The sequence below is a fragment of the Camelus dromedarius genome, chromosome 4, assembly GCF_036321535.1.
Source record: "Camelus dromedarius isolate mCamDro1 chromosome 4, mCamDro1.pat, whole genome shotgun sequence".
In the NCBI taxonomy this organism is placed as follows: domain Eukaryota; kingdom Metazoa; phylum Chordata; class Mammalia; order Artiodactyla; family Camelidae; genus Camelus; species Camelus dromedarius.
In genome coordinates this window covers 13,631,998-13,642,935 of record NC_087439.1, presented here as the reverse complement: position 1 = coordinate 13,642,935, position 10,938 = coordinate 13,631,998, and the positions used below count along the sequence as shown (strand labels likewise).

At 36.7% G+C, this 10,938-nt stretch overlaps 1 pseudogene; it reads right to left on the bottom strand.

Moving 5' to 3' along the window:
- Positions 1–419: 419 nt before the first annotated feature.
- Positions 420–520, bottom strand: LOC116153216 (U6 spliceosomal RNA; annotated as a pseudogene).
- Positions 521–10,938: the final 10,418 nt, after the last annotated feature.

The following is a 10,938-nucleotide window of genomic DNA, read 5'->3' as shown; positions in this document are numbered from 1 at the left end:
CATGTGAGTTCTTTAAAGGCATTTTTCTTTAGGTTTTTATATTCTTCAAGGAACAAATCAGGATAATAAAAAATTTTAAGAATTTTATCGTGATCATTTCTAATGTGCCAGAAAAAATGTACATTGATATTCTGTATTATTTTTTATTTTCTGCTTTGAAAAGCTTATTTTTGAGTATAGGAAGTACGTGATCATCTGTTTTGGAGAAACATGACTTAGAAAAATGAAATTTTCAGATAACCCAAAGATTGGATTTACTCTAGTACTTTAAATGTTAGCCTCTATCAAACATTTGATTTAAGCTTTTGGATTTTTAAAAAATTTCTCTTGCCCTCTTCTATGAAAACTGTTTGTAGATTTTAGGTTTTCTATATGGGACCTGTCACAATGTAACTGCTAATCAATCTTTTTTTTTTTTTTAAAATATAGAACGCTTCAGGAATTTGCATGTCATCCTCGTGCAGGGGCCATGCTAAACTTCTCTGTGTAATTTTAGTCTCTGTGCTGCTTAAGGAAGCACAACTTTTGGAATTTTTTGTTTATCTTTTGTGGAGACATAGAGATAGAAGTTTTCAAAAGCCTGACATCCACAGGAAAACAGAAGGAATAAGAAGACAGCTTTAAATCATCTAAAGATAAAATAAGTCCTGATGTTAACTCTGATGAACTATACTTCATTGAGTAATGACTCAAACCTTTTAGGAGAGAGATTTGGAAGAATGGCTAGTCTGGCAGTGTTCTAATGACAATGAAATTGCTGGTCAATAGAGGGAAGACATTTAAGCAGATGGCAGGTATTCATTTTTAATTCTATATTAAGCAGTAGAGTTAGAGCAGTGAGAAATAGATAAAAGGTCCCTAGACCTTTAGGTTAAACAAATGTCATGAGAGAATTTTCTTAAATTACATAAATTATAAAGTTACATTAGTCTTTCTTCATCCTGCTCTCACAAAGTATCGTCCAAGTCTTTCACAGTTTTAAAAACCAAAGTTTCTTTGCTTATATGATAACATTATGGTTAGCTAGAAAAAAAGAATGAGAGGTAAGAAATTAATTTTAACTGAACTTCCTTTGATTCTTAAGAACTTTCATTTCTCTCCAAACTTATTTTTCAATAATTCACAATAAAGAGACTGGATATACATGTGGACAGTGGCCAGATCCTATATGCCACTACTATATGCAGAATCACGTAGGAAGCCCAGGAAGCCAAACCACAAAGCCTGCAGCAATCAGAATCATCAGGGTTTGGTCAATGATTGCCAACTTTTCTATTTTTACTTCCATTTCTAATTCAGGACCAACCAGAGGAAGAAGAGTATCCTCCCCAAATTAATCACATAAGCTATTCCATTTATCATTAGCATACCTCAAGCTTCCATATGTCAAGAACCACCAATCACAAGGATACATTGTACAGTACAGGGAATAGAGCCAAATTTAATAACTCTAAACAGAGTATAACCTTTAAAAATTGTGAATCACTACATTGTACACCTGAAGATTATATAATATTGTAAATCAACTATACTGCAATTTAAAAAAAAAAAAAGAAAAAAATCTCCAATCAGAACATACCTGAAGCCTCCTCATTTTTTTGGACTATAAAATTTCCCACTTCCCTTACAGCATTCGAGTTCCTGCCAAAGATGAGTGATGGAGGTTGTCTCCCATGCTGTATGTAGCAAGCTCTGAATAATTAATTTCTGCTTGTTTTCATTTTGGTGGACTTTGTTTATTTCCACACATGGATACTCTGCTTTGGCTAGGTTGGCCTCTTCCCCATCTCATAGATTCACCATGCTTGTACAAGCTGAGTTTTTACCTACCCTATTCTTACATTCAAATGCCCTTCAGTCTTTTCAACCCAGTCAAATCATACCTACCCATCAAGGTCACCCTCAATTTCCAACTCTACCATGAAAATATTGTTCATAACCCATTAACTCCAAGACCTACTCTTCTGCTTCTTATTTAAACTTTTGTAGCCTGGAATGTCTGTACCACACAAACCAAACATTTTGAGCTTGAATTTTTGAAACTAGCAGATTTAAATCATAACTCAAAGAAGACCACATTGGAAGGTAAGGGGGGCAGCTCAAATGCCAAATAAGAAAATTATGGAGGTAATGGTGTCTTCAGTTCTTATAAGAGTTTTTATCTTCTTTACCAATTTACTGTTGTCTAGCAGACGCTCTATCTTTCCCAAGGCACAAAAATTTCAATTCCTACAAGGGTCTGTGATGGTAAGAGTGAAACCTTTTGAAAAGATACATTTGTGTAGTGTGCGTGAGTGTGATATCTGGATGAATTAATCAATTCTACCCCCTATTATTTAATTTTTAGTAATATTAAAATCAAAATATTTTCATCAAATTTAGCTCTAACAAATCTTATCTGAATCTTACAGCTTTATAATGTATATCATCCTCTTTTATAGGCTAAAGATACTTTTTCATTTCACATGTGCAAAATTCCTTACCAATTTAATATATTTTGCTATCTATTGTTATAACAAGGGCCATAATATATAAATCCAAATAATTATCCCAATTAGCATTATCTTGACCAGTACCAGTCAAATCTTTACCCTTCTCCAGGGAATCAAGCTGACATTCAATATCTTTGCATCACATATGAATAATAAAGGGCATATTAATGCAATTGTCTTAAATTTTGCCTGAACTTTTGCCCCCTCATGTTTCAAAATTCAGTCTTTCCGTTCATATTATTAGTATTGCCATATAAATTACGAGCAAGTATGCAGGAAAAATTGAGTTTCTCAGAAGCCATTGACTATCTATAGATATCTATTACCTTACAATCCATGGATTTAAAAATCATTCAAGCCAATTAGGAATGTTATCAACAACAATGATATATCAAATAAGATCAATTAATTTCAAAATACAGTCATTGAGAAATGTTAAAAAAAAAATACGGGAAAGTTTTAAGTGGAAATTCTTGTGCATTCACATGATTTCTGCATTATCCTGGTCCTGCGTAACCATTTCCTAGGTGATGCCCATTTTTACAGTTATAACACGTTGTAACTGTAATCAACATTCTGTGGTTTCTATCACATTTACATATAGCTTTAGCAATTTACTATTAGTGGAAAATAATCAAATTTGTATATGTGAAATCACTTAGAACAACATATTCAACACAGTTTTGTGACACAAGTTACCAGGGACCACAGAGTACAAGGACTCAGTTCTGATATGCATGAGTTTCCATCAACTCCATGAGGAGGTGAGGACTGACTATACTCATGAAAACATCACACAGTCAAGATAAAGGACATCTTAATCATCCCTTAAAGTATGTTTATGACTCTGTAATCAGTCCATCTCTCTTTACCCTTCCTTATGTAGTCCTGATCTGCTTTATCTTAAACAGTTTAGTTTGCATTTCCTAGAATGTTATACAAATGGTATCTAATGGTGTACATACTTTTGGGTCCAGCTTCCTTCACACAGCAGTTAGTTTGAGATTCATCCAGATTATTGCATGTATCAATAAAGCAATGTGATAAATTAAGTATACATTCTTTAAATTTTTTTCCAATGTCGTTTTTCTTTCTTAGGTATTTTAAAATCCCATATAAATTTTAGAATCAGCTTGACAATTTCTATAGAAAAGGCTGTTAGAATTTTAATTGGAATTGCATTGAATCTATAGATACAGCTGAAGACAAATGGCCTCTTACTAATCGTGATTATTAAATTTCTATGTCAACATTACTGGGCTAAAAGATGCCCAGAGAGCTGGTAAAACATTATCTCTGGTTGTGTCCGTGAGAGTGTTTCTGGAAAAGATTAGCATTTGAATTGGCAGTCTGAATAAAGAAGATTGCCTGCACCATGCTGTGCACCATCCAAGACAAAGGTGGAGGAAAGGTGAATTTGGTCTTCTTGCTTGAGTTGGGACATTTACCTTCTTTTGCCCTTGGACATCACTGCTCCTGATTCTGGGGTCTTCAGACTTGGACTAGGACACCAAGATCCCCTAGCTCTCAGTCTTTAGAATCATACTAAATTACATAACCAGTTTTCCCAGTTCTCCAGTTTGCAGTTGGCAGATTGGGGGATTTCTCAGCCTCCATAATTATGTAAATCAATTTCTAAACTGTCTCCTTAAATATATTATATATAAATATATAGTTCTGTTTCTCATTATTATTCAAAGAAAACATTAAATAGTTTGAGATTTGACTATATATATATAAACTGGAATTCACAGAAAATGAAATGCTTTATCATTCTTCTGCTTTTGTGTATGGTGTGTTGTCAAAAAATGTTGAAAAAGTAGCAATGCCATACTTTTTCCCTGAAATTGAGATTACCTTGAATAATACAACTATGTGTGAGAAAATAATGTTGAATGAGGGGAAATACTTCTTAAATTTTAGCCACATATTTTGCTTTAAATCAAGTTTTAAGATCAATGGAAAGTCTAATCCCACAGCGATAGAATAATAAGAACACAGATTACATGATAAAATTTTAAAATAACTATAATTAACAATCATGACAGATAAATGTTAAAATCTGGCAGGTGTGGGGCTCTATCTAAACTTTATTTTATTTTAGTTTTTTTCATTGAAGTATAGTTAATTTACAATACGATATTAGTTTCAGATGTGTAACTTTATGTTTTTACTTACATGTGGAATCTAAAAAAATAAAACAAATAAATCTATATAACAAAACAGAAACAGACTCACAGATACAGAGAACAAATTCATGGTTACTGTTAGGGAGAAGGAAGTGGGTAGTGGCAAGATAGGAGTATGTGATTAAGAGTAAACTTTATTTTTAATTTCTTACTCATTTTATTTATGAAAATTTTCCTTTGAAAACAATGATTGATTAAAATTTTAAGTTAGAGATATAGGACAAAATAGATAATTTCATCTCAAATTTCTCATTCATCATTACCTGAAACAGTTAAAAAGAAAGAATAATTTGGGATGTATCAGTCTGCTCTGATCTGTTTTGTTTCCTCTGAGTGTTCCTCTAGCTTGACACCTAGAACGAATACAGTAATCTCAATTTATTACTCAAAATTTTGATGTTGTCCCTCCCTGAAAACTCAATTGCTAAACTCATTTGTACTGTATGAGCATTAGTTGTAGCTCTTCAGAGAAACAGAACTAATTGTATGCATAGAGAGAGAAAGGCCAAGAAATTCATCATAATCAATTGGCTCATGTGACTGTGGAGGCTGGCAAGTGTTGAGATCTGTGGGGTGAGTCAGCAAGCTGGGGACCCAGTAGAGAGCAGAGGGTGTAGTTCCAGTCTGAAAACGAGCAGGCTTGAGACCCAGCAAAAGCTGACTTGATTTTTCAGTATGAATCTGAAGGCAGGAAGATGTCCATGTCCCAGATAGAAGACTACCAAAGAGGAAGAATTCTCTTATTCAGAGCAAGATCAGACTTTTAATTCTCTTCAGACCTGCAACTGATTGGGAGAGGCCCACCCACATTATCAAGGACAATCTGCTTTACTCCATCTATTGATTTAAATGTTCATCTCATCTAAAAACACCCTCATGGAAACACCACAATAATGTTTGACCAAGTATCTGGGTGCCACGTGGCCCAGTGAAGTTGACATATAAAATTAACTATCATAAACACCAAGGGAAAAAGACTGATCAAAGAATAAATATTTGTGTACCAAGAAATGATATCCCTTATCCCTTAAGGGATATTTTGCATTTAAAGGACGTATCTGAATGCCCCTCACAAGTGAAAACAACTCTTATTGAAAAAGTATATGTATTAAATCAAGTTGGTCAAGCACATAGTTCTAGTTGGGGCCCCTTCAAGTCTCTAACTCTGGGCAGTTATATGAAGTAGTCAACAGTGGCTACAGTACCTTGGTATTTAAATTATAGTTGCAACGCAATACATATGGTAGCATTATAGTACATGGAAACAGCAGAGAAGACAGTTATAAAAACTGAAATTTAGATATGATATGTATGCATTTGTATAAAATTGAATCCTAGACTTACAGTATAATAAGGTATAGGCCAACAAGGAGACGTAAGTGTTATTAAAGATGTTTATCTGAAATCCTTTGGTAGAAAAAAAAATGCCTCAACCACCAATCACTGCCAAGACAGCAGTAATTTTATACATCTGAGTCACAGTGGGAGGAGTGAATATCATTTCTTGGTGCACAAATATCTGTCTCTTGTCGGGTAGTTTCCTCACATTTCATCTCTTTGTTCTTGACAAGCTGGAATTAGAGTCCTCAGTTTCAAAGTGATCTGTGTGAAATGATGTTATGATAAAAGCTGCTGTGATACCAAGAAAGCCATATTCAGAAGCAAAACATGAGATAAATAATCCATTACAACACCAACTCTCAATGCGGAAATAGTTTTGAAACACTCACACAGACACATTCTGAAAAAAACATTTCTTGTCATTTGCATCGCACAAGAAAGACAGTAATTTTTCTTTCAATAACTTCTGAATATGTTCCAAAACTTATGTTTCTTTTGAGTTTGTACTAGCAAGTTCAAGTTTTCACCCCCATGAATAGAGGCTCATGGGCTCTATTGGAGACTTGAATCTTCCTTCCACAAGTCAGAGGCTATGCATTATGGGAACCACATAATTGAAGGTAGTGTCTCACTGGGAATAGGCTTGCCTTGCACTCTTCTGATATCATTCGGATGGATACCTTCATTTTCTCACTTTTCACCGTATGTTACATGGCTCCACCTCATTCCAACGCAAATGAAACCCATAGACAAATGAGTTTAGAGAGGCTCCAGATTGGGAAGGAAACTCAGTGGAATCAATCCGCATAACTCAAGAAAAGGTGATGAGAAATAAGTGGTGTTGAAAACCAATTCAAGTGAACGGCTTGTTGCCCGAAATGGGAATAGTGATTTCACATTCAATATCTAATTAGGTCAAAATGTGCTGCACGGCTTTGTACGATTAAATTAATTTAATGAATGCTTTCTAAAAGTCATTGGAAGATTCGAGTAGGTCATTTTCCCTTAAGAATTATGACAGGTCCTTTTCCTCTATCATTTTGGGGGTAAAGGGGAGAGTGGCCGAGTTGGCAGAGTAGAGAGACCCTGAGCTCACCTCCTGTCACCAGCACACCAAAATCACAACTAACTGCAGAACAGCCAACAGTGAAAAAGACTGGAACCTACCAGAAAAGATCGACAACTAAAGACGTAGAAGAACGAGCCACAATAAGACGGGAAGGAGAGGCCAACGTGCGATATATTCAAATCCCATATCCCCAGGTAGGCAACCACAAACTAGAGAACAATTACACTGCAGAGGCTCTCCCACAGGAGTGAGAGTTCTGAGCCCCGCGTCAGGCTCCCCGGCCTGGGGTCCGGCACCGGGAGAGGAGCCCCCAGAGCCTTTGGCTTCATTGCAGGAGCCCCACAGGACTGGGGAAGCAGCGACTTCACTCTTAAAAGGCGCACACAAATCCCCCCCAACACCCGGACCCAGGGCAACAGCAGTAATTCGACGGGAGCCTGGGCCGGACTTACCTGCTGGGCTCGGAGCGTCTCCTGAGGAGGAGGCGGCGGCTCGGTGGGGGGGGCGCGGAGACACTGGCAGCAGCCATACTTGGGGGCATTCAGCCCCGTGAGCACGGCTGTTGGTCACTGATAACGAGGCTCATTAGGGCCAACACGGGGCAGCGCCTAACAGCCTGCTGGCGCCCGTGCTGGGACGCCTCAGGCCAAACAACTAACGGGGCAGCGACACAGACTACCAGCGGACAGGCTGGGTAAAGACGGAAGCACCCACAGCTGCCTCTGAATGTGCCCCTGGACACGCCCCTGGACACGCAGCCAGACACAGCCCAGCCTATCAGAGGGCCAGGACCCAGCTCCTCCCACCAGTGGGCGGGGCCGTCTTTTCCCGCCGGGAATCCTGCGCAAGCTGGCGGACCAGGACCCAGCCTCAGGCACCAGAGGCAGACACCAGAAGCAGGAAAACTAAAATCCCACAACAGAGGGGTCCCAGCCCTGCCCACTAAGAGGCGTATGCAACCTGCAGGACACCCTGGACCCCATACCGAACTGTGTCAGGAACCGGCCCCCAAAATCAATAATTTGAAATGAGCTCTGGGATCCCTGGGCCTGCAACCAGACTCCAGGAACCAGCTCTGCCTGCCAGAAGAGCGGGACTAACCCCAGGATCTGGCTCACCGGCCAGTGGGTGAGTAGCAACCCCAGAGTCTTCCGGACCCTGACTCCGCCCACCAGTGAGCCGGCACTAGCCTAGGGCTTCCTAGGGTTCTGCAGCCAGCCACCTTGTGACCAGGCCCCGCTAAATAGCAGCCAGAAGCCTCGGCCCAAGGCAGGGCCTGGCAACCAAGCCCACCTGGCCACCCACGTAGTCAGCTCACCACAGCAGAAGGACCCACTCAGCCCTCTTAGGGGGACCCCAGAGCATATGGCTTGGTGTAAGATGTTTTATTAGGACATAGCTCAATGAGATAAAAATGAAAAGATGAAAACTTATAAGAACTAATATAAATACACTATATATATAATGAAAATACATTATATATATGTAATCTCTATACATACTTACAGATAAGATATATATTAAATCTAACTTCTAGATTTATTAGACTATGCTTTTATTTATCTTTTTTTATTGAGTTATAGTCATTTTACAATGTTGTGTCAAATTCCAGTGTAGAGCACAATTTTTCAGTTGTACAGGAACATATATATATTCATTGTCACATTCTTTTTACTGTGAGTGTCCATAAGATCTTGTATATATTTCCCTGTGCTATACAGTATAATCTTGCTTATCTAGACTATGCTTTCATATAAGACCAATAAAAGGAAAATCTTAATATTTGATTAGTGGTAGCTTCATTTCATGAAATTTAATCTATAAACCAGATGATAGTATATTTGTGTTTCCTAATCCTTTTATTTTAAAATGTATTTGTTTATAGAAATACATCAAAGAAGAGACAAAAATTTATAATGAAATAATGAATTTTAACATAACAACAACCAGCTGGAGTCCATCCTTATATGACTGTAATTTTTTAGATCACACATGTAGTTTTGATGCGTCCCTTCCTCCTCAGAGGAAATCACTGCAAAAAGCTTATTCTTTATACCACACACATATTTTCTATTTTCCACTACATGTGCATATGCATACACATTTTGTAGTATTTTACTTTTAATAAATAAAAGGTAATATAACAATTTTATTTAACCTAATTACCTCTGTAAAGGCCCTACATTATATACAGATACATTAGTCACACTGGGGTTTAGGGCTTCAACATACAAATTTGGGGAAACACAATTAAGTCCACAACATAAGTTATTACTTGTAAATTATAAAATCAGCTAACCAATGATCTCAAAAATCTTTATTGGGGTATGGACTATAATTATAATTAATTTATAAGTTAATTTTGGAAAAGTAGATATTTTATGATGTTAAGACTTGCAGCATAAGCACAGTGTATAATTTACTCATTTTTTTGTTTGTTTCTTTCACCAGTATCTTATAACTTTCTTTTTAAAGGATCTAATTATATTCATCTAGTTTCTTTCTGGGTAACTTACATTCTTCATTACTTCTGTGAATAGAATAATTTTTTTCTGCTTTCTTTTTAATGGGTTATTGATATTGAAAGATAGAGATATTGATTTATTCATGTTCATTTTAATTTAAGCAATTTTATATCTTATTAGTTCTAATTATTTGAACTAATATATATTCTGAACAATCACATTACTATAAAAAGTGAAAAATAAAACTAAACAAACATATAAATATGCCAGAAAGTAAAATAATAAAAAAATAGTTTATTGCATTTCAATGTGATATCCCAAGAAATAGTTGTAAATTTTAAATGTGGATAAAACTATACCACTATCTGGTTGTATTTTGGTCCATTAAACATCAAAGTTTAACATGCTGATCAACTCATTATAAGATAAATTTAGTTAAAATGGGTAAAGAGTTGAAAACATGTCTTTGAAAACAATCTTATGTACTATGATTCAATAAATTTTAAGATTGTGGGAAGCACAATGTTCACATTTCAAGAAAATGATGGGAACTTTGATACGATAAAGTAAAAAAAATAAAAATAAAAAAGATCAAGAGTTAAAATACTGGCTCCATGAAGAAAGAAAGTCCGAGTGTGGGACTGATGCTGGTATATGAAAGATTAAAATGAACTTTGTATAGAAATAGAAATAAGAGGAAGGTTTTGTCTGTTTGTTTGTTGCCTTAATGATATTGTTATTTAGGGTCACTGGAGTGGAGGAAAAAGATGTAGGATGTGGAGGAGGCTGGTTTGAATTATCACAGAAAGAGATGTCAGAGCATAAACTGGAATAAAACACTAAAGAAGTGTTTCTTTAAATGAGGATCCTTGAGAGCCGCAGCATCAGCATCCGGCAACTTTAGGAAATAAAAATCTCTGCCCCTACCCCAGGTCTACCAAGCCAGGAACTCTGAAGAGGGGCCCGGCAATGTGTGTTTTAACAAATCCTTCAGGTGACAGTGATGCAGTTCAAGTCTCAGAACAATGAGCGTAAAGACTATGGTGAGGCCCTCTTACATTTAATAACTGATGTGCGTTACTCAACGCACCATGGTCCTAGCCTTGACAACCACTGCTCTCCAGTGAAAGTCTGAGACCCTAGGATTTATTTCTAAAATTTCCCACTGGTTTTGGTTTCTACTCCAACCACTTAAATAAGAGGTGGTCAACATCATTAGTCATTAATCTACATTTTGATTAAAACCATGGTCAGTTACTGTTACAAATCCATTAGAGTGGATGACCTCAAAGATACTGACACAGCCAAGTGCTGTTGTGATGGTTACTTTTATGTGTCAACTTGTCTGGGCTAAGGGATGCCTAAATAGCTGGTAAAACATT